This window comes from Bufo gargarizans, chromosome 7 (assembly GCF_014858855.1).
Source record: "Bufo gargarizans isolate SCDJY-AF-19 chromosome 7, ASM1485885v1, whole genome shotgun sequence".
Lineage (NCBI taxonomy): Eukaryota > Metazoa > Chordata > Amphibia > Anura > Bufonidae > Bufo > Bufo gargarizans.
Window position 1 is genome coordinate 162,397,433 of NC_058086.1, and position 22,760 is coordinate 162,420,192.

Below are 22,760 nucleotides of genomic sequence, written 5' to 3' on the forward strand. Positions count from 1 at the left end.
TGCGGACCCATTCATTCTCTATGGGGACGGAATGGATGCGGACAGCACACAGTGTGCCATCTGCATCCACAATTGCGGAGCGCGTCCCTGATCTTCGGGTCCGCAGCTCCGCAAAAGATAGAACATGTCCTATACTTGTCCGCAGCTTGCGGACAAGAATAGGCATTTCTATGGGGGTGCCGGGCTGGTGTGTTGCGGACCCGCAATTTGCGTGTCCGCAACACATCACGGACGTGTGAATAGAGCCTTAGGGTACTTTCACACTAGCGTTTTTCTTTTCCGGCGCTGAGTTCCGTCCTAGGGGCTCAAATCCGGAAAAGAACTGATCAGTTTTATCCTAATGCATTCTGAATAGAGAGCAATCCGTCCAGGATGCATCAGGATGTCTTCAGTTCAGTCTTTTTGACTGATCAGCCTTTTCTGAAAACCGTAGCATGTTGTATTTTTACCTCCGGCCAAAAATCCTGAACACTTTGACTGAACGCCGGATCCGGTCTTTTTCCCATTGACTTGCATTAACGCTGGATCCGGCGCCGTGTGTTCAGTCAAACCGGATCCGGCTTTTGCATGTTAAACCCCAAAAATGTTAAAAAAAAGTTAAAGTCCATAAATGGCGGATCCGTTTTTGCCAATGCATTTTTACATTGTGATCAAAAGCCTGATCAGGATTCAAATGTAATCCGTTTTCACACGTTTTTCTGGATCTGGCGGGCAGTTCCAGTGTCGGAATTGAACGCCGGATTTAAACAACGCTAGTGTGAAAGTAGCCTAAGGCTACATGCACACGACCGTTGTGTGTTTTGCGGTCCGCAAATCGCGGATTCGCAAAAGACGGATGGCGTCCGTGTGCGTTCCACAATTTGCGGAACGGCACGGACAGCCTTTAATATAACTGCCTATTCTTGTCCGCAAAGCGCAGGCAAGAATAGGATATGTTATTTTTTTGCGGAGCAACGGATGCGGACAGCACACGGAGTGCTGTCCGCATCTTTTGCGGCCCCATTGAAGTGAATGGGTCCGCATCCGTGCCGCCAAAACTGCGGCTCGGATGCAGACCAAAACAACGGCCGTGTGCATGAGGCCTTAGGCTAGGGCTACACAGCGAGGTGTTGTGCGACATATAAGGTACAACTACACTGTTAAATATGTCGCGCGACATTCATGTTGCACCAATGTCGCTTAACATATTTTATAACCCTGGCCTATTGTGTTGCACCACGACATGCTGCGACACCATAAACTAACATTATAAAATTTGTCGCGCAATGTTACTGCGACAAATCGTTGCGCAGCAAATGTCATTGTGTAGCCCCAGCCTTAGTGTTTCTGCCGGTTTTTACCACTACGTGATTAGACAGATCAACCCTTCATGTAGATTGTTCTTCTGCCTGAACATAAGGTGGATTCTAGAAGATATATATTTTATGTTATAGTTTTTGGGAAATATCACTTATGTTTAGAAGCAGGCTCGGACTGGCCCACAGGGGAACAGGTGAATACCCCGGTGGGCCCCTGAGCAAGGTGGGCCCCTAACCCCCCACCCCCTGCACAAGGGGCACATAATAGAGTAGACTGGGGGCAGCATACAGCGCCTCAACCAGCATATGCTCACATAAAATACTCTATTATAGATGCATTAGGTGGTTGAGATTACTTCTAGGTATAGAAGGCAAACCAGCAAGCATCTTCTTTCCCCAGGGACCTGCCATCATGAAGTCGGTGCAGAGACACCTATGATCAATCATCTCGTAACGTCATGCTGTGTGAGCAGGTATTGCATGTAGCTGTACATTGGGCCCCCAGAATAAATGTTACTGGTGGGGCCTAGGCACCCCAGTCTGACACTATTTTTTATAAGACTAGTAACAAAATGTATGATGAGAGGGGTACAGCCTCTGTGGCTGTGCACTGATCACTAAGGCAGCAAAAATGGCGAAACAATAAGTTTTACTGTGCCACAGTTTTGCAATGCAGATAGTGACCTGTAAATGTCGTACAGCCAATAATGGCATTGCAAAACTGAAGTAAAAAATAAAACATGCGATTTTGCCATACGTTTTTGTCCATGTGGCACACTGCTGCAGCCAGCCTCCTAAAAGTCCCTGTAGTGGTGAGACAATCCCAGACGTCTACCTCTACCTCAGGAGGGCTGCAGGATTTCCCCATTTCGACTGTATCAGCCTCCTCAGGATAGAGATGCAGTAGAATGCAGTAGTGAAGCAAGGAGCCATCACCATTCTGTGCTCACCCCCAGCAGGGGGCCATCGCCGTTCTGTGATCACCCCCAGCAGGGGGCCATCGCCATTCTGTGCTCACCCCCAGCAGGGGGTCATCGCCGTTCTGTGCTCACCCCCAGCAGGGGGCCATCGCCGTTCTGTGATCACCCCCAGCAGGGGGCCATCGCCATTCTGTGCTCACCCCCAGCAGGGGGCCATCGCCGTTCTGTGCTCACCCCCAGCAGGGGGCTATCGCCATTCTGTGCTCACCCCCAGCAGGGGGCCATCGCCGTTCTGTGCTCACCCCCAGCAGGGGGCTATCGCCGTTCTGTGCTCACCCCCAGCAGGGGGCCATCGCCGTTCTGTGCTCACCCCCAGCAGGGGGCCATCGCCGTTCTGTGCTCACCCCCAGCAGGGGGCCATCGCCGTTCTGTGATCACCCCCAGCAGGGGGCCATCGCCGTTCTGTGCTCATCCCCAGCAGGGGGCCATCGCCGTTCTGTGCTCACCCCCAGCAGGGGGCCATCGCCGTTCTGTGCTCACCCCCAGCAGGGGGCCATCTCCGTTCTGTGCTCACCCCCAGCAGGGGGCCATCGCCGTTCTGTGATCACCCCCAGCAGGGGGCCATTGCCGTTCTGTTCTCACAAGAACCTCTAAAAGTCGCAAATTATGGCACAATTGTGGCGTAGAAACATTGATAAATGTCACCCCTTGTCTCCTATTTCCAGATGTAGTGGCAATTATACTAAATACCTCAGCTGCTGCATAACCTGGTGTTATTGGTGGGTTTTTTTTTGTCTTCATTGTCAAGCATGCATTCATTCTTGAAGATCTTGTTTTACTTCAGTCCAGTGCCAATCATAGGTGTTGCAGGTGTTCTTAGGTCTTATTCGGAATAGATCTGACCTCCTCCACCCCTTTCTGCACCTATTTGCTCTCACCTAGGACAGTACTGTCATGGACAACATTAAATATTATTACTGGTAATGTTAAAAAAATACTATGTACAGAGTATGACTTTGTACATAGTGAGTGACATTAAAAATTGTCTCAGGCATGTGGTTAAAAAAATAAATAAAAAAAAACAGCTCCACCCTTTAATAGCGGGCCATTCTTGACTTTCTCCAATCCAAGATAGCATCACAAGGTGTCACTGTCATGAATTTGAGGTCAGTTATCAGTGAATTCAACATGCCTGTGATTAGAAAGGAGAAAATATATTATGTTGCTTATACTTACTTATGGATGTGCTGGTCTTCTGGTTTCTACTTGCTGGGTTCATTGGTGTCCTCTGTTGACAGGTGTTAGTCTGAAAAAAAAAAAAAAAGATCCGGCCTCCTCCACCCCTTAATAGCCGGCCATTCCGCACCTATTTCCCCTCACCTAGGACAATGCTGTCATGGGCAAGAGGAAATCTCATTACCGGTAACTTTAAAAAAAATGACTATATACAAAGTATAACTCTGTATATAGTGGGTCATATTTAAAATGATCACAGGCATGTGGTTAAAAAATTCCAACCACCTCCACCCTTTAATAGCGGGCCATTCTCGACTTTCTCCAATCCAAGATAGCATCACAATGTGACGCTGTCGTGAATTTGAGGAGATCGATTACCGGTGAATTCAACAAGCCTGTGAAAAGAAAGGAGAAAAGATATTATGTTGCATATACTTACTTATGGATGTTCTGGTCTTCTGCTTTCTACTTGCTGGGTTCATTGGTGTCCTTTGTTGACAGGTGTTAGTCTGAAAAAACAAAAAATGAAGATTCGGCCTTCTCCACCCCTTAAAAGCCAGCCATTCCGCACCTATTTCACCTCACCTAGGGCAGCAATGTCATGGACAAGAGGAAATCCTATTACCGGTAATTGAACAAAAAATTCCTATATAGAGAGTATAACTCTGTATATATAGGGTCACATTTAAAATGATCACAGGCACATAGTTAAAACATTTCAACCACCTCCACCCTTTAATAGCGGGCCATTCTTGACTTTCTCCAATATAAGATAGCATTGCAATGTGACGCTGTCGTGAATTTGAGGAGATCGGTTACCGGTGAATTCAACATGCCTAACATGCCTGTGAATAGAAAGGAGAAAAGATGTTATGTTGCATATACTTACTTATGGATGCTCTGGTCTTCTGCTTTCCACTTGCTGGGTTCATTGGTGTCCTCTGTTGACAGGTGTTAGTCTGAAAAACAAAAAAAAGATCCGGCCTCCTCCACCCCTTAATAGCCGGCCATTCCGCGCCTATTTCCCCTCACCTAGGACAATGCTGTCATGGACAAGAGGAAATCTTATTACCGGTAACTTAAAAAAAAAAAGACTATAAACAGAGTATAACTCTGTATATAGTGGGTCAAATGTAAAAAAGTCGTAGGCACGTGGTTAAAAAAATAAAAATAAAAATCCGGCCTCCTCCACCCCTTAGTAGCCGGGTTGTCTTGATTTTCTCCAACCCAAGACAGCATCACAAGGTGGCGCTATCATGAATTTGAGAAGCTCAGTTGCCGGTGAATTACAAATACCTACAATTTGAAATGAGCACAGATGTTCTTGCTCTCATACTTACGGCCAGCTGTGCAGGTTTCAAGGCATCCATCGGTGTTCGTTGTCTTCACTGTCAAGCATCCATCTTGATATTGGTCTTTATACTGTAGCCTTTATCACATAATAAATCAGTACAAAGTCCATATGATCTGGTATGATATACATAGACTGTATGCTACAAATGAACATAAGAGATTTTACACAAAATTGAAGCTTCTCATTTGTGAACCTTAAATATTGAATCATTATGAAGTTCATACAACTGTATAGAAAAACAATTCTTATTCCTAGCTATATACCTGTGTCCGTTCTTCTTTCCGATCTTCTCCAGGAGTCCAGGAGGACATCTTGCTCTGGTGACATTAGAGCTGGTGGAGGGTTTACTAGGTGACAAATGAAAACCCTCTGAAAATGGCCTGATGTTTCAGTGGTAGACCTCGCTTTTTGGCCTCTGCTGCCTCCATTCTGTCCAGGTTGAAACAACTGGCACAGTTTTGAGGTATAGATGGCTATAAGAAAAAGCAATAGACAAAAATGATAAAGTAGTTATTACTGGTGATCACAAACCTGATAGGAATCTCAGACAAAGTTGTCATCTTTGGACAACCTCTATTTAAGTGCTCCAAAAAGAATATTTGAAAATCATTAAAGGGGTTGTCTCACTTGGCACAATGATAGTTATATTCAATATAAGCCCATAATAAACAACTTACTAATATACTTCATGTTTCAAAGCTGGCTCCTCTCCTAGATAATCCTCATCTTGCTTTAAAGCATGCCCGTTGTCAGGGGTTACGGCCACCTCTGCAATGTAGCAGCCATAGCTGCCTCTGCTCATTGGTGGCAGGGATCAGGGGAGCGAGCTCTCATACCTGCACATGCGCACTAGCTCCCTCCTGCCCCGGCCACCTCCTATGTACTGTGTTGAACAGCTCCCACCAATGTCAGACACCTTGGAGCTGTTCAACAGTGGCGTTGCTAGGGCTGGTGTCACCCGCTGCGATAGAAAATGTAGTCACCCCCCCCGCCCCAAGCATGCAATTTTTGTTGTGTTAAAACTGGAAAGGTCATTGTATATTTTTGTCTCTTTTGATTGGGTGACTAAAATAATAGATGGCGGAGGTGCAGTAGACATTTCTTATCTAGATTTTAGTAAGGCTTCTGACACTGTCCACATAGAAGACTTATCAATAAACTGCAGTCTTTGAGCTTGGACTCCCATATTTTTGAGTGGATTAGGCAGTGGCTGAGGGACAGACAACAGAGGGTTGTAGTCAATGGGGTATATTCGAAGCAAGGTCTTTACCAGTGGGGTACCTCAGTAATCTGTACTGGGACCTATTCTGGGGGGGGGGGGTGTTGCTGGTGGATGATGGGGGTGCTACTGCTGTAGGGGGGCATCCATTAGCTCAGCAAACTCCCCCAAAGCTTAGAGCTTCAGCACCCCCTTTCCCCCCCTGCCGACAGCAGCTCACCTAGATCAGGTGCACCCCACTTTCGCTGGCTGGCTGGCCGAGACACCAAATGCTGTTCAATTACTTCTGGTGACCGCTTCTTTGTGTGGTCATCGTGTTCTGACCTGTGCGGACGAGTCACATAGAGGACGTCCATCAAGCTCCGCCCTGCTGCAGTGGCGCCGCGGACGTCCTTTCACGTCCTTCACTGAGCCTGCCGACTGACCCAAGCACCAACGGGGGTGGGGGGTTTGAATAGTAAACAGACCTCTGACGTGGGGGGGCTAAGCAGACAGATCGCCGATGGGGGGGCGTCTAGGGGTTGGGGGTACTAGCAGCCAGATCGCTTACCGGGGGAAGGTGTTAGTGGTGTTGGGTCTGGAGGGTGACGGCACTCACCCTATCAGATTGGTGTCACCCAAACCCCCTCGCAACGCCACTTCTGTTCAACACAAGAAAAAGCAGCTCCAGGCATGGGGGGACTAACCTATTATATCTGCAGGATCTAGGCTGTCATCTGGAGCTAGAAGACGGCTGCTTTTAACTTAGTAATATAGTGTGCCCTTTCATTCGCAGCCAGGGGAGCGAGCAGGGCACAGACAAGCTGTAGGCGTGATTACAGCGCTGCCTATGTCATCAATCAAGTAAAGTGTGACCACCCCCAGAATGAACTGAAAGTGCACAGCTAAAGATCCACGCTGTGCTCAAATTGCAAGGTGAGAAAACCCCTTTAAGGATATATGTGACAGGACAGGACCTTGAGCACTGCCGAGAACCTGACATATTAATTTAGTAGTGTTTGGCCATCCATTATACCCTCAGTAGTCATATGTAGTTTAGTTGGTAGTGCTCTTGCCCACTAAATCCTATGTCTATGCCCCCTCCTCGGCACCTGCCCACATGTCCCCTTTTTCAGCCTCTGATACTAAGATTAATATATAGTATATAAAGTGTATTTATAGCAGGGTAGACTTTCTGTTCATGTACTTACTACAGGGATGTGTGGTGGAGTCATCCTAAGGGCTTCCACCGAGACCCAGTCAATATGCTGGAAGAAATGATGGCCTCGGATGTTACCGTGGACTCCTAAGCGGTTGGCAGGATCTCTCTGGAGGAGCTGAAAATGGAAATGTAATTGTAAATGACCACAGTTTCCTCTGACCACAATGACCAGACAGATCCCAGAAATACTTTTTCAGGGACTAGTTGTTAAATTATATCAGTCATCTGGATTCTTTGGGAGACATCTCCACTCTTCTTTTCTGACAATTTTGAGAAATGTGCCCCAATGTTTATTCTATCTGAATGTTGGACTTATGCTGTAGTGTCAGCAATGGGAGATTTTAGAAATCTATGGCTGCTTCTTGCATAAACTCAGAGGGGGTGCACTAAAGAGCTTATTTATTAAGATAGACAATTTACCCGCCGGTCTAAGGCTACTTTCACACTTGCGGCAGTGTGATCCGGCAAGCAGTTCCGTCTTCGGAACCGCCTGCCGGATCCGCCGATCTGGATGTGACTGAAAGCAAAAAATGACTATATACAGAGTATAACTCTGTATATAGTGGGTCATATTTAAAATGATCACAGGCATCACAATGTGATGCTGTCATGAATTTGAGGAGATCTGTTACCGGTGAATTCAACATTCCTGTGAATAGAAAGGAGAAAAGATGTTATGTTGCTTATACTTACTTATTGATGTTCTGGTCTTCTGCTTTCAACTTGCTGAGTTCAATGGTGTCCTCTGTTGACAGGTGTTAGTCTGAAAAAAAAAAAAAAGATCCGGCCTCCTCCACCCCTTAATAGCCGGCCATTCCGCGCCTATTTCCCCTCACCTAGGACAATGCTGTCATGGACAAGAGGAAATCTTATTACCGGTAACTTAAAAAAAATGACTATATACAGAGTATAACTCTGTATATAGTGGGTCAAATGTGAAATAATCGTAGGCATGTGGTTAAAAAAATAAAATCCGGCCTCCTCCACCCCTTAATAGCCGGGTTGTCTTGATTTTCTCCAACCCAAGACAGCATCACAAGATGGCGCTATCATGAATTTGAGAAGATCAGTTGCCGGTGAATTACAAATACCTACGATTAGAAATGAGCGCAGATGTTCTTGCGCTCATACTTACGGCCAACTGTGCAAGTTTTAACGCATCCATCGGTGTTCGTTGTCTTCACTGTCAAGCATCCATTTTGATATTGGTCTTTATACTGTGGCCTATATCACATAATAAATCAGTACAAAGACCATATGATCTGGTATGATATACATAGACTGTATGCTACAAATGAACATAAGAGATTTTACACAAAATTGAAGCTTCTCATTTGTGAACCTTAAATATTGAATCATTATGAAGTTCATACAACTGTATAGGAAAACAATTCTTATTCCTAGCTATATACCTGTGTCCGTTCTTCTTTCCATCCGTTGATCTTCTCCAGGAGTCCAGGAGGACATCTTGCTCTGGTGACATTAGAGCTGGTGGAGGGTTTACAAGGTGTCAAATGAAAACCCTCTGAAAATGGCCTGATGTTTCAGTGGTAGACGTCGCTTTTTGGCCTCTGCTGCCTCCATTCTGTCCAGGTTGAAACAACTGGCACAGTTTTGAGGTGTAGATGGCTATAAGAAAAAGCAATAGACAAAAATGATAAAGTAGTTATTACAGATGATCACAAACCTGATAGGAATCTCAGACAAAGTTGTCATCTTTGGACAACCTCTATTTAAGTGCTCCAAAAAGAATATTTGAAAATCATTAAAGGGGTTGTCTCACTTGGCACAATGATAGTAATATTCAATATAAGCCCATAATAAACAACTTACTAATATACTTCATGTTTCAAAGCTGGCTCCTCTCCTAGATAATCTTCATCTTGCTTTAAAGCATGCCCGTTGTCAGGGGTTATGGCCACCTCTGCAATGTAGCAGCCATAGCTGCCTCTGCTCATTGGTGGCAGGGGTCAGGGGAGTGAGCTCTCATACCTGCACATGCGCACTAGCTCCCTCCTGCCCCGGCCACCTTCTATGTACTGTGTTGAACAACTCCCACCAATGTCAGAAGCCTTGGAGCTGTTCAACAGTGGCGTTGCTAGGGCTGGTGTCACCCGCTGCGATAGAAAATGTAGTCACCCCCCCAAGCATGCAATTTTTGTTGTGTTAAATCTGGAAAGGTCATTGTATATTTTAGTTTCTTTTGATTGGGTGACTAAAATAATAGATAACAGAGGTGCAGTAGACATTTCTCATCTAGATTTTAGTAAGGCTTCTGACACTGTCCACATAGAAGACTTATCAATAAACTGCAGTCTTTGAGCTTGGACTCTCATATTGTTGAGTGGATTAGGCAGTGGCTGAGGGACAGACAACAGAGGGTTGTAGTCAATGGGGTATATTCAGAGCAAGGTCTTTACCAGTAGGGTACCTCAGTAATCTGTACTGGGACCTATTCTGGGGGGGGGGGGGGTGTTGCTGGTGGATGATGGGGGTGCTACTGCTGTAGGGGGGCATCCATTAGCTCAGCAAACTCCCCCAAAGCTTAGAGCTTCAGCACCCCCTTTCCCCCCCTGCCGACAGCAGCTCACCTAGGTCAGGTGCACCCCACTTTCGCTGGCTGGCTGACCGAGACACCAAATGCTGTTCAATTACTTCTGGTGACCGCTTCATTGTGTGGTCATCGTGTTCTGACCTGTGCGGACGAGTCACGTAGAGGACGTCCATCAAGCTCCGCCCTGCTGCAGTGGCGCCGCGGACGTCCTTTCACGTCCTTCACTGAGCCTGCCGACCGACCCAAGCACCAACGAGGGTGGGGGGTTTGGATAGTAAACAGACCGCTGACATGGGGGGGGGGGGGGCTAAGCAGACAGATCGCTGATGGGGGGACGTCTAGGGGTTGGGGGTACTAGCAGCCAGATCGCTTACCGGGGAAGGTGTTAGTGGTGTTGGGTCCGGAGGGTGACGGCACTCACCCTATCAGATTGGTGTCACCCAAACCCCCTCGCAACGCCACTTCTGTTCAACACAAGAAAAAGCAGCTCCAGGCATGGGGGGGACTAACCTATTATATCTGCAGGATCTAGGCTGTCATCTGGTGCTAGAAGACAGCTGTTTAGGGCTGTTCGGCCTGCTTTTAACTTAGTAATATAGTGTGCCCTTTCATTCGCAGCCAGGGGAGCGAGCAGGGCACAGACAAGCTGTAGGCGTGATTACAGCGCTGCCTATGTCATCAATCAGGTAAAGTGTGACCACCCCCAGAATGAACTGAAAGTGCACAGCTAAAGATCCACGCTGTGCTCAAATTGCAAGGTGAGAAAACCCCTTTAAGGATATATGTGACAGGACAGGACCTTGAGCACTGCCGAGAACCTGACATATTAATTTAGTAGTGTTTGGCCATCCATTATACCCTCAGTAGTCATATGTAGTTTAGTTTGTAGTGCTCTTGCCCACTAAATCCTATGTCTATGCCCCCTCCTCAGCACCTGCCCACATGTCCCCTTTTTCAGCCTCTGATACTAAGATTAATATATAGTATATAAAGTGTATTTATAGCAGGGTAGACTTTCTGTTCATGTACTTACTACAGGGATGTGTGGTGGAGTCATCCTAAGGGCTTCCACCGAGACCCAGTCAATATGCTGGAAGAAATGATGGCCTCGGATGTTACCGTGGACTCCTAAGCGGTTGGCAGGATCTCTCTGGAGGAGCTGAAAATGGAAATGTAATTGTAAATGACCACAGTTTCCTCTGACCACAATGACCAGACAGATCCCAGAAATACTTTTATAGGGACTAGTTGTTAAATGAAATCAGTAATCTGGATTCTTTGGGAGACATCTCCACTCTTCTTTTCTGACAATTTTGAGAAATGTGCCCCAATGTTTATTCTATCTGAATGTTGGACTTATGCTGTAGTGTCAGCAATGGGAGATTTTAGAAATCTATGGCTGCTTCTTGCATAAATCAGAGGGGGTGCACTAAGGGGCTTATTTATTTAGATAGACAATTTACCCGCCGGTCTAAGGCTACTTTCACACTTGCGGCAGTGTGATCCGGCAAGCAGTTCCGTCTTCGGAACCGCCTGCCGGATCCGCCGATCTGGATGTGACTGAAAGCATTTGTGAGACGCATCCGGATGCGGATTCGTCTCCCAAATGCATTGCGAGAATGGATCCGTCTCTCCGCTTGTCATGCGGACAGACGGATCCGTCTTGTATCTTTTTTCGAACTTTTACCTGCCTGCGCATGCGCAGACCGGAAGGACTGATCCGGCATTCAGGCAAGTCTTCCGTTTTTTTCGCTGGAGATAAAACTGTAGCATGCTACGGATTTCTCTTTTGCCTGATCAGTCAAAATGACTGAACTGAAGACATCCTGATGCATCCTGAACGGATTACTCTCCATTCAGAATGCATGGGGATATGCCTGATCAGTTCTTTTCCGGTATAGAGCCCCTGTGACGGAACTCTATGCCGGAAAAGAAAAACGCTAGTGTGAAAGTACCCTTAGGGCTCCTTCACACTTGTGGCAGGACGGATCCGGCAGGCTGGTCTCCCTGTCGGATCCGTCCTTCCGCTGTTTCGCCGTATCGCCGGACCGCCGCTCCGTCCCCATTGACTATAATGGGGACGGGGGCTGAGCTCCGGTGCAGCACGGCGGTGAACGGAGAAAGCCACCGGACTAAAAAGTCGGACATGCAAGACTTTTTAGTCCAACGGCTTTCGCCATGCACCCCCGTGCTGCGCCGGAGCTCAGCCCCCATACCCATTATAGTCAATGGGGACGGAGCGGCGGTTCGGCGGCTCGGCGAAACAGCGGAAGGACGGATCCGACAGGGAGACCAGCCTGCCGGATCCGTCCTGCCGCAAGTGTGAAGGAGCCCTCAATTGTGTCTTCAGTGCTGTGGAAGTGCAGGCATCTACATAACTTTGGCACTTCCTCCAGCAGGACGTGCGACAATCTTAAATCTACAGCAGCTCCCTTCCTGGCATAGATTTAAGCAATTTTTTGCGCCAAAAACTGGTGTACAAAATGATGAATGAAATGGGCCTGATATAAGCTTTTTTAGACCTGTTAGCAAAGTAGCACAAGTGGGGTCACAGATTTTGTCTCAAAATGCCTTGCACCAAAATCTGCAAGAGTGAGGATTCCTCTGTCACTACAAAAGTGTCATATATCAGCTAATAAATGAGCCCCTAGGTATGTATAGTAAATGTGTCCACGGTACATTCACTTCCTGACTCTCATTCAAATTATCCATTATGTCAGTTTTCTTAAATATTCTACGATGGGAGAACCACTATAATGTTCCCCTTCTTGCTTATAAAAGTGGTAGTTCGTGCTGCTATTTAACCAGGCTCCGGGGCAAGTTAGACATTTTGTTACTGCTGAGACTGGCTCTGGTCAGGTTGTGGCTCCAGGGGTGGCTACTCAGCATGTCCTCTTGTGGAGACCAATATTGTAGCCTTGAATACTACATCAGCACTCGTTGTACTATCAGCACCTCCGAGGGGCAACCTAAGTTCCAAACACTACAATGGCAAGTACCATATTTTTCACCCCATAAGACGCACCTGCCCATAAGACGCACATAGGTTTTTGAGGAGGAAAATAAGAAAAACATTTTTTTTTACCAAAAGGTGTACTTTTGGTGGGTTTTAAACTAATGGTGGTCTGTGGATAACACTATTATGGGGGATCTTTGGATGACGCACTGTTATGGCGGATCTGTGTATGGCACTGTTATGGAAGATCTGTGGATGGCACTGTTATGGGGATCTGTGGATGGCACTGTTATGGGAGATCTGTGGATGGCACTGTTATGGGGGATCTGTGGATGGCACTGTTATGGGGGCATCTGTGGATGGCACTGTTATGAGGGATCTGTGGATGGCACTGTTATGGGAGATCTGTGGATGGCACTGTTATGGGAGATCTGTGGATGGCACTGTTATGGGGATCTGTGGATGGCACTGTTATGGGGGATCTGTGGATGACACTGTTATGGGGGTGGATCTGTGGATGACACTGCTATGGGAGGATCTGCGGATGACACATATATAGCATCTTATGCTATATACTGTATGTGTCATCCACAGATCCTCCCCCATAACAGTGTCCCTGTGTAGTGACCCCCCATCACAGGGGGTGGGGGCCGACAACTGGTGTTAAAATCGCGGCGGGGCCTCTGGGATCTGTAGACAATCCATATGTAAAGTGTAGAAATCCTCTGCGTAGGGCAATCCACCTAGTACTCACTATGAAGCTCCCGTACTAGCAGGCAGGCTGGCCGCTCACTCACTTCGCCATGCACAGGCTCCTCCCACTTGAGGCAGGGGGAGAATGCGCCTGACGAAGTGAGTGACCGGCCAGCCTGCCTGCTAGTACGGGAGCTTCATAGTGAGTACTAGGTGGATTGCCCTACGCAGAGGATTTCTACACTTTACATATGGATTGCCTACACTTTACATATGAATACTGCTGTGTGCGGGGCCCGCCGCGATTCCAGCAGTTGCCGGCCTCCACCCCCTCCTCGCTAATACATCGCAGTCACCACTGTGCAGCATTGCGGCCCGCGATGTATCAGTGTTAGCAGAGTACAAATGGCAGCATTCGCCCCATAAGACGCACTGCCATTTCCCCCCCCCCCCCCCCCCGAAAAATATGGTATTTGTAAAGTAGTTTATGGTGCACTAGGGGGTATTGTAGGGGGAGATGTCTTCCTGTCACAGTTTGTCATATAACACTATATAAAATACAGTTGTGTCATGCAGTAACATACTGACCTCTTTAATGATGTCTTCAGCGCTGGAGCGTGCTGTATCACATTGTGTAGGATGGTCAGTACACTCACTGGTAATCATTTTATTTAGGATGACACCAAATGAATACCAGTCCACTCCAGCGCCATACTCCTCCTTAGCCAACATCTGCCAGAAAGGAGAGAAGAGTTATTACACAGCTCATACTGTGAGACCCACATTGTAATTGCTGAGGCTTTGGCCATTGCCAACATAGTGTATAATGAGTAGCACGAGGTGTTTAGCTGAATGATGTTCTCCCTCCACCCAGCTGCAGACAAACTGCAACCACAAAGTCATCTGCTGCTGTAGGGACAGACATTGCCTTAGGCTCCATTCACATGTCCGCAAATGGGTCCGCATCCATTGCGCAATATGAGGAACGGGTGCGGACCCATTCATTCACTATGTGCTCTCCGCTTCCGCATTTCCGGAGCGCAGACACAAAATTCTGGGCTTCGGCCCCGAACTTCCAGGCTGCGGCTCCGCAAAAAAAAGAACATGTCCTATTCTTGATCCCAAAGATCCTTTTCTCACCTCAGGAGCCACATAGCCTTCTGTTCCAGCATATTCGGTGGCTGTCCGGTCTCCAAACATGTTCTCAAGTGCGAGACCGAAATCCGTGATCTTAATATGACCATTATCAGCCACCAGGATGTTCTCTGGCTTGAGGTCTCGGTGGATGATGCCCTTAGAATGTAGAAATTGGATGCCACACACGAGTTCGGCGGCATAGAATCTGTCAGAAAAGAAAATAAGTGACTATAATATGGGGATAACACAAGAGACTCACAAATAACAGATAACATGTTCTTCTTATCACTAACACCTGATGGGCCATGTCTGGAGCTGAATGGTGGCTCAAAATCACACACAAAATCACATATTAACACTAATATCACAACACATTGAGGAGATCTGGTTTCCAGTTTTTCATTTAAAGGGATCGTCCCATCTGGACATTTATGGTATGTCAATAGGATCCGCCATAAATGTCCAGTAGGTGTGGATTCTCCTTCTAGCATTGGCTCCTTTTTCAATAATGGGGCCCTGCTATGAAGGAAGAGTACACTGCTCCGTTCACGGCTATGGGACTTTCAAAAATTGTCAAGGGAGAGCGCTCGCCTATGTTTCGAGGTCTCATAGCAGGGACAGAGGTGGGACTTGCACCTATTGAACATTAATGGCTTAATCTATCGATATGTAATAAATGCTCAGATGCGAATATCCCTTTAATATTAGGAATACCATGGCAGGGCTCATGGGAGAGCAGGTCTCATGAGCGTGATGTGGATAAGGCCAGACACTGTATATAATATTTCATGTCATTTTCTGACGGTTTGGCTGAGGTTTCTATTTAGCCTTACCTTGCACTGGGGATGTCAAGCTGCCCCTTCATCTCTAGGAATTGATCAAAGTCCCCGCAGCTCATGTATTCCAGCCCAAGTAGAACAAGCATCTGTGACATAGAAGACACCATTACCAAACCATCTACACATCATATACTATACAGAATACAGCAGTGGCTTCTCTCATCCTTAAAGGGATCTTCCAGTTTCAATAAGTAAAGGTTATTCTTTATACTATATTTAGGGTTACCTGTTGGGTCATTTGATAAAAGTCAGTGGCGTAGCTACAGGGGTCGCAGCGGTCGCGGCCCCCCCACCGCCTCCCATTCAAAATCCAGGCCAGGGCCCGCCCCGGGGGCAGTGCGCACGACGCAGCGCAGGCTGTTGGCGGCTCATTTGTCTGTCATGCCAGAGGGGGCGGCCGCAACATTGAGTGAGGTCTGACTGAGTGAGGAGGAGCCGGAGGCGTGGTTTCCGCGCATCTCCGGCTCCCAGTCAGATCAGACACTCAGATCGCAGGCGGCAGTGAGGACGCTGGCGGCGAGGTGCGTTTGAGACTGTCTAACTGCCTGGTGTCAGTTGGAGGCCCCTGTTTTCCAGGACGCTGCAAACTTTATACTCATCAGACCTGACTGAAATGGCATCAACATTATTAGCTAAGTACATGCACGTCTAGCTTGCAAACAGGCATCTTTGCCTTTGTCATACAGCTTTACTTATATTGATTTCCTCCGAATCCACTGTCCAATTAATAGCAGCTGAAAGTTCATGCATATGATATGACCTTCCATTACCGCCCCAAACATATGTGTTTCCTGCAGGTATTGATTTACTGAGGATGTTCTGGAAATAAATCACTTACGGTATGTGCACCATTGAAGGCTACATGAGCGGCCATGATAAAGTCTAAGTAGAACCTTCTGTTGGTTTTCAAAACCAGTTGCTCTATTAAAATAATGGCAACATTATTTATGCCGTATACATGGTACAGGGCAAAATGGATAGCATAAAAATTAAGGGTACTTTCACACTTTTCACGTTTTTCTTTTCCGGCATAGAGTTCCGTCACAGGGGCTCTATACCGGAAAAGAACTGATCAGTTTTATCCCCATGCATTCTGAGTGGAGAGTAATCCGTTCAGTTTGCATCAGGATGTCTTCAGTTCAGTCGTTTTGACTGATCAGGCAAAAGAGAAAACCGCAGCATGCTACGGTTTTCTCTCTGGCGAAAAAAACTGAAGACATGCCTGAACGCCGAATCCGGCATTTTTTCCCATAGGAATGTATTAGCGCCGGATCTGGCATTCAGAATACGCATGTGCAGATCGGTAAAAATGAGAAAAAATTTACAAGACGGATCCGTCGGTCCGCATGACAAGCGGAGAGACGGATCCGTCCTTGCAATGCATTTGTGAGACTGATCCGCATCCGGATCCGTCTCACAAATGCTTTCAGTCAGCGGCAGATTGGCGGATCCGGCGGCCAGTTCCAACGACAGAACTGCCCGCCGGATCACACTGCCGCAAGTGTGAAAGTAGCCTTAGCCTGCTCAATTCCTGATGAAAGTGAGACCCAAGTCAGGCTTATCCATCACGGTTCACCATTCCATTTTAGAAACAGGGGCACCATAGGAATCACGAAGGTAGGGTGAGCGCCAACAGCCAAAGCTAAAGGCAGAGGTGTAGCTATAGGAGGTGCAGAGGTAGCAGTCGCTCTGGGCCCAGGAGCCTGAGGGGGCCCAAAGACCCTGATGCCATATAAGAAGAGACCAGTATTATAGAAAGTGTGTGCTGGTTGTTACACCTCTTTCTGAAGGGAAGGGGTTAGGTGGAAAATTTGGCATGGGGGGTGCTGCTTCTACTTTTGCCTCAGGCAGCATAAAGGCTATGTGCTTCTCTGCCCCTGGCCACACAGCGCTGAGGGAAGGGAAGGGGGGGGGCCCAAGCTGGACTCTTGCACCAGGGCCCATGAGCCTTTAGCTACGCCCCTGATAAAAGTATTCTATACTGTACCTTGGTCTGAAATGCAAAGGGTGCGTGGACGAGGAAGGGGCTCCCAGATGCCAGCCGTAACACTCGGTGCTCCACCAACACATCCGCCTCATCACAGTCGGCAAGCATGGCTTTTTTCTTGATGACTTTGACAGCATACTTCTGATGGTTTGAAGTATCCTCTGCCAAGACGACCTTACCAAAGCTCCCCAGCCCGAGCACATGGTGGAATATTAATCTCTTCCTGATGTTATCGGAGAGTGTGCTTCTAGAGCAGGTTGGCCGAACACCACTGTCCTCGACTAGGGCGAAAATAATAGAAAGACATGAGAAGACATTTAAAGGGGTATTTTTCCATCTAAGGCGTTTATAGCATATGTATTTTCTTGCTGCTTTCTGTAACTCCCATAGACTTCAGTAGAGAGGGCTACATACAAGCACAGCTTCCTTTCAGTAGAAGTGTATAGAGAATGCGGCAGCAGGCAGTCAGCAATTGCCAGTCAGCAGGCAGAGGTGGCACCCGCAGCTGTATGGCATTTATGACATTTTCTGTGAACAGGAATATGTTTAACATCTACTTAAACGGATTAACCACTGGAAACATCACACGCATGATATTAGTGATAAATAGTATCAAACCATTAGCACCAATGTCCGATGGTTTAATAGGAATCATTCATGTGTACAGGCAGGTCCGCAAACCCGTCTACCAGTGACGGCCACTAATGGAAGGTTTCGTCCGTCAGCGGCCTCAATTCATTTACACTGGAGGATGGAGGATGTTGATGGATGGAATACTCCATCAGCGGCCATCAGCAGAGCACAGCTCCGGCAGGCAGTATAACGGACCTGGGTGTAAACATGAATTATTCTTAGTAAACCATTGGACATTGTTGCTGATAGGTTAATAATGATTATTATTAGTGGCATGCGTGTGCTGTTCCCACCATGAGCAGAGCATTATATATAGCGGTCAACTTGTTAAAGAGGCCTTTCTGTTTCATGATATTGAAGATCTCTCCTCAGGAAACGTCATCAATATTTGATCGGCGAGGGTGCAACTCCTGTCACCCCCATTCACCAGGCGTTGACCGGCATGTCATCTACAGTGTAGCAGTGATACAGGGTAATTACAGCATCTTGTCCCATTCATTAGGAGGGAGATGTACCCCGTAACACTGAGAAAATACTGAGCAAGTGATTATTCTCACAGTGATTACATTTTCATAGGGATCTTACTGTCACCGATCACTCTTGTAGTCAGTTACTTCTGCTTTGCCACCACTGACTGACTGAAGTATAGCGCTCCCTCACTTTATAAAAAGTTCTTCAGCAGCAACAGCAGGTACGGGGCGGCTTTAATACATTGGTGGGCCCAGTGCAAAGTTTCTTGAGTAGGCATCCCCCCCCCCCCCCCCCCGACTCTCCATCTGTCTGGCCTGTGTACTTCAGTTTTCTTTAGGAGTGTGGAACAGCGCAGTAGACGACCCTATCCCATACAACAGAATCCAGCACATCTAAATAAATACAGACTCAGACCAGATCCCAAACTAAATACAGACCCCACACCAGGTGCCTTAAAAGGGTGTCCCACCATTACATGTCACACTCATTTTATAGATGACAAAGTGAAGCCTATGTGCGATTACCATGCTGCTTATCCACTGAAGTTATGACATTTGCTTATACAGAGATCCCTTAAATTACAGTATTAGGGCTCGTTCACGCGAAAGTATTTTGCGTTCCGTATACGGGCCGTTTTCTGCATTCCACATATAGTCCGAATACGGAAGCATTCATTTCAATGGGTCCGCAAAAGATGTGAACAGCACTCTGTGTGCTGTCCGCATCCGTTTCTCTGTCCGTTGCCCCATTTTGCGGATAAGAATAGGCATTTCTATAATAGGCCTCCATGTCCAATGCTGTTTATTGTGCCTATGTCTCTAAGGCTTATTGCACACGAACGTGTGCGCTCCATGGCCGTATTGCGGATCCGCAATACACGGACACAGTTCCATGTGCATTCCGCATCACGGATGCGGACCCATTCACTTCCATGGGTCCGCAAATCCAGTGATGCGGAATGGTGTGGAACGGAAACACGGAACGGAACCCTACGGAAGCACTACAGAGTGCTTCCGTGGGGTTTTGTCCCGTACTTCCGTTCCGCAAAAAGATAGAACATGTCCTATCGTTTTGCGGAACGGCTGGATTAAGACCAGAATACGACATCCCTTGTGGAAAAGACATGCGGATGTTGAAAGCACACGGATAGTGCAGATCCGCGTTTTCAAGTCCCCAAAAAATACAAACATATGCGTGAGCCCTATTAGGGGCCATTAACATAGCGGGTTTTAACCTCAGAATTTTGGTGTGGACAGCCTCACCGAAATTTCGCCACCCTATCCTTTCTACCTTTCATTCATTTCAATGGGAGGCAGCATTGAGGATCACAGAGCAGCAGCTCTGAAAAGTCACGGGATCCTCACCGCTGCCCCCCATTGACATGAATAGGAGGCAGAAAGGATGCAGAAACTGGCTGTAAATTCCGCTGTAAAATCCAACATGTGAACGTAATACTGCACTCCCATAACAGTGACATCCACAGTGCAATCCATAGAGCGCCCCACAGTGCAATCCATAGAGCGCCCCACAGTGCCATCCACAGTGCCCCCCGTGCCAAGTATCCCCCAGTGCCATCCACAATGTGCCCCACAGAGTGCTGCAAAGTGCCAGTCAGAGAGCCCCACAGTATTATCTTCAGTGCTATCCAGAGTGCCTTACAATGCCATCTTCAGTGCCATCCAACATGTGCCCTACAATGCCATCCACAGTGCCCCACAGTGTCATCCATAGTGTGCCCTACAGTGCCATCCATAGTGCTCCACAATGTCATCCACAGTGCCATCCACTGTGCTCCCCAAAAGTTCCATCCACAGTATGACCCACAGTGCTCCCTCAGAAGGCCATGCACTGTGCTCCCCACAGTGCCATCAACAGTATGTCCCACAGTGCCATCCAAAGTGTTTACCTTATTGCCTTCCAGAGTTCCCCACAGTGCCATCTATAGTGCCCCACATGTGCCCCGACAAGACTGCTGGCTTCCCCGGCACATGCGCAATAGTGTACAGGGGTCGGGAATAAAGAAGGCCGGCAGGAGGAGGTGACGTCAGTGATGACGCGCTGTCTCCTCTTTCACAGAGGAAGAGAAGAAGACGGGCTATCCTTCCCTCCACAGGCAATTTTCAAGAAAGATTTCTAACTTGGGGCTGGAAAACCCCTTTAAGGAAAACAGACAGGAATAGATGCTGGAAGCTGGAAATCACTCTCTATGGTGAGGACATGAGCTTCTTCAGGGTCTTGCATAGTACATAGATGTACCAGACAAGGGGGCAGCACAGAACTTGTAGTACTCCAGAGGAGCTACTAGACAACCGATAAAGGTATTTTACCAGAGAAATAGCCATACTAATTGTTTGGATCTGAGTCTGCAGCATTGGATGTTGAGTCTGGTTTCAACTTACAATGGCCCAGAAAAGACCATTGTATGTGGAAAATACTGTATCCTGAGGCCATTATATCTTGAGGGATCATTGTATAGTATGGCGCCACCTGGTGCTTAAATCAGCACTTTCATGTACTGAGCTGAGTGCCGCTGGTCGCACGTTCTTCACTGTGATCACTGCAGAGGAGCTAATAAAAAATGGCTTCTTCCATGCAGAAGGTTGTATCTAATTGTCTGCTCTGCAGGGAACAGAGGATCATTATGCAGAGCAGAGTGACTGAGCATGTGTGACCAGCAGCTCTCAGCTCAGCAGATGGATCTGCACATTGCTATATAATTTGAACACCAGGTGGCACCATACTTTCTAAGTAAATGGCATAACTCTTAACTGAATCGTTTATTTGTCTGGTTGTTTCATTTTGGTGACCTATTCTGGAGATAGGTCATCCATTTTAAAATCTGAGAAAAATTCCCATTTACCATGTAAAATATGTAAACAATAATAAAATAAACATAATTGTTTTATTCCACACAGTGAACATGAAAAAAAAGCTGCCAGAATTGCTGGTTTTTGGTTACTCACCTCCCAAAAATGATTAAGAGGTGATCAAAAAAATCATACTTACCCCAGAATGGAACCAATAAAAACTAGCACGCAGACTGGAAAAAGCACGTCCTTCCACAGCTCCATGGATGGTGAAATAACAAAGTTATGGGTCTTAGAACACAGTGACAAAGGGTTTTTTAAAGCTTTTTATTTAATAAAACATTAAAACTCCACATTTGGTATCACTGTAATTGGACTGGTCACAGAATACAGATAACGTCCGGGGCGGTGTGCGAGGACAGCAGGGCGGTAATTCAGCCTCCGGCCCTGCATTCCTGCACAGCCCTGCAGACATCTGTGTCTTTGGAGATTATTGTACATCACGGTTCAAACCGCAAAACAAAACCGCGATGTACAATGACCCCCTAGGCCTTGTGTAGATACCACAGTATGGAGGACGTTTGGGATGGAAAGTCAGAAACTCCACAGAGAGAAGATGATGGAAACCTTTGTATTCCTTCTGTATGTTGGGTCTATTCGGATTTAACTTACAAATACTAAACTAAATACACAAGTGTGAAAGTGACTCTTCAAAAAGAAGTTCTGCAGCAGCTGAAGTGAGTATCATAAAGAATAATGTTCTCAAATCCACAATGCCGCACCTTTTCCGCGGTGTTTTTTGTACGCAGCTTGCGGAGGAGAATTCTGAATTTCTCACTCACTTTGCTGGTTCTGTACAACGTTGCGGATTTGTCACACGGAAATCTGCGAGATCCAATCTGCAGATAATCAGTCACGTGTGACTGCAGCCTTGGGCCTTGGGGGAAATCTTTACATAGATGGATAGTAGAACATTTTTGACATCCTATTCCCTTAAGAAACAGATGTAATCAGTAAAAGCAGAGCCCCCTTTACCTGCCCAGGTATCTGACAGGTGAATAGCGGTGTATTGAGGAGCAGAACATGTCCAGCATTTCTGCCTGCAGCAGATCCCCCATGTCTGCAGCGTCTGACCAGAAGCAGATTTCTATCTGGGGGGTTGTTTTTTTTCCCCAGTAAACTTTATTAACAACATGACAACTTCACCTAAAGACAAGCATCCATATGAATACACATAGTGATGTAGTAACTGTAATATCCAGATACAATGGTGATTCTACCACTAGTCCTATGTACTGATCACCTGGATGTGTCCTGTGCTCTGACCCAGCACACGTATGTCATGTAACACTGCTGCTTACTGAATGGCAGGGATTATATACATTACACAGGGCTGCTACATGGGCCATACCATTCTACTGCATATAGGGCTCAACCGCCTGATGTTAGAAAGGT

The 22,760-nt window shown here is 46.9% G+C and overlaps 1 long non-coding RNA gene across 3 annotated transcripts; it reads right to left on the reverse strand.

The window, feature by feature from the left end:
• Positions 1 to 1,015: 1,015 nt before the first annotated feature.
• LOC122943235 lies at positions 1,016 to 10,909 on the reverse strand. 3 transcript variants are annotated; one of them, XR_006390847.1, is made up of 8 exons: positions 10,816 to 10,909; positions 8,641 to 8,857; positions 7,922 to 8,452; positions 7,218 to 7,343; positions 5,072 to 5,281; positions 4,344 to 4,883; positions 3,455 to 3,963; positions 1,016 to 3,167 (listed from the first exon to the last, which is right to left on the reverse strand). It is a non-coding gene; the product is annotated as an uncharacterized LOC122943235 (long non-coding RNA). The 3 variants fall into 3 exon arrangements; XR_006390846.1 differs by having other exon boundaries at positions 1,016 to 3,963; XR_006390848.1 differs by having other exon boundaries at positions 1,016 to 3,963; positions 4,344 to 4,947.
• Between the last annotated feature and the right edge of the window lie 11,851 nt (positions 10,910 to 22,760).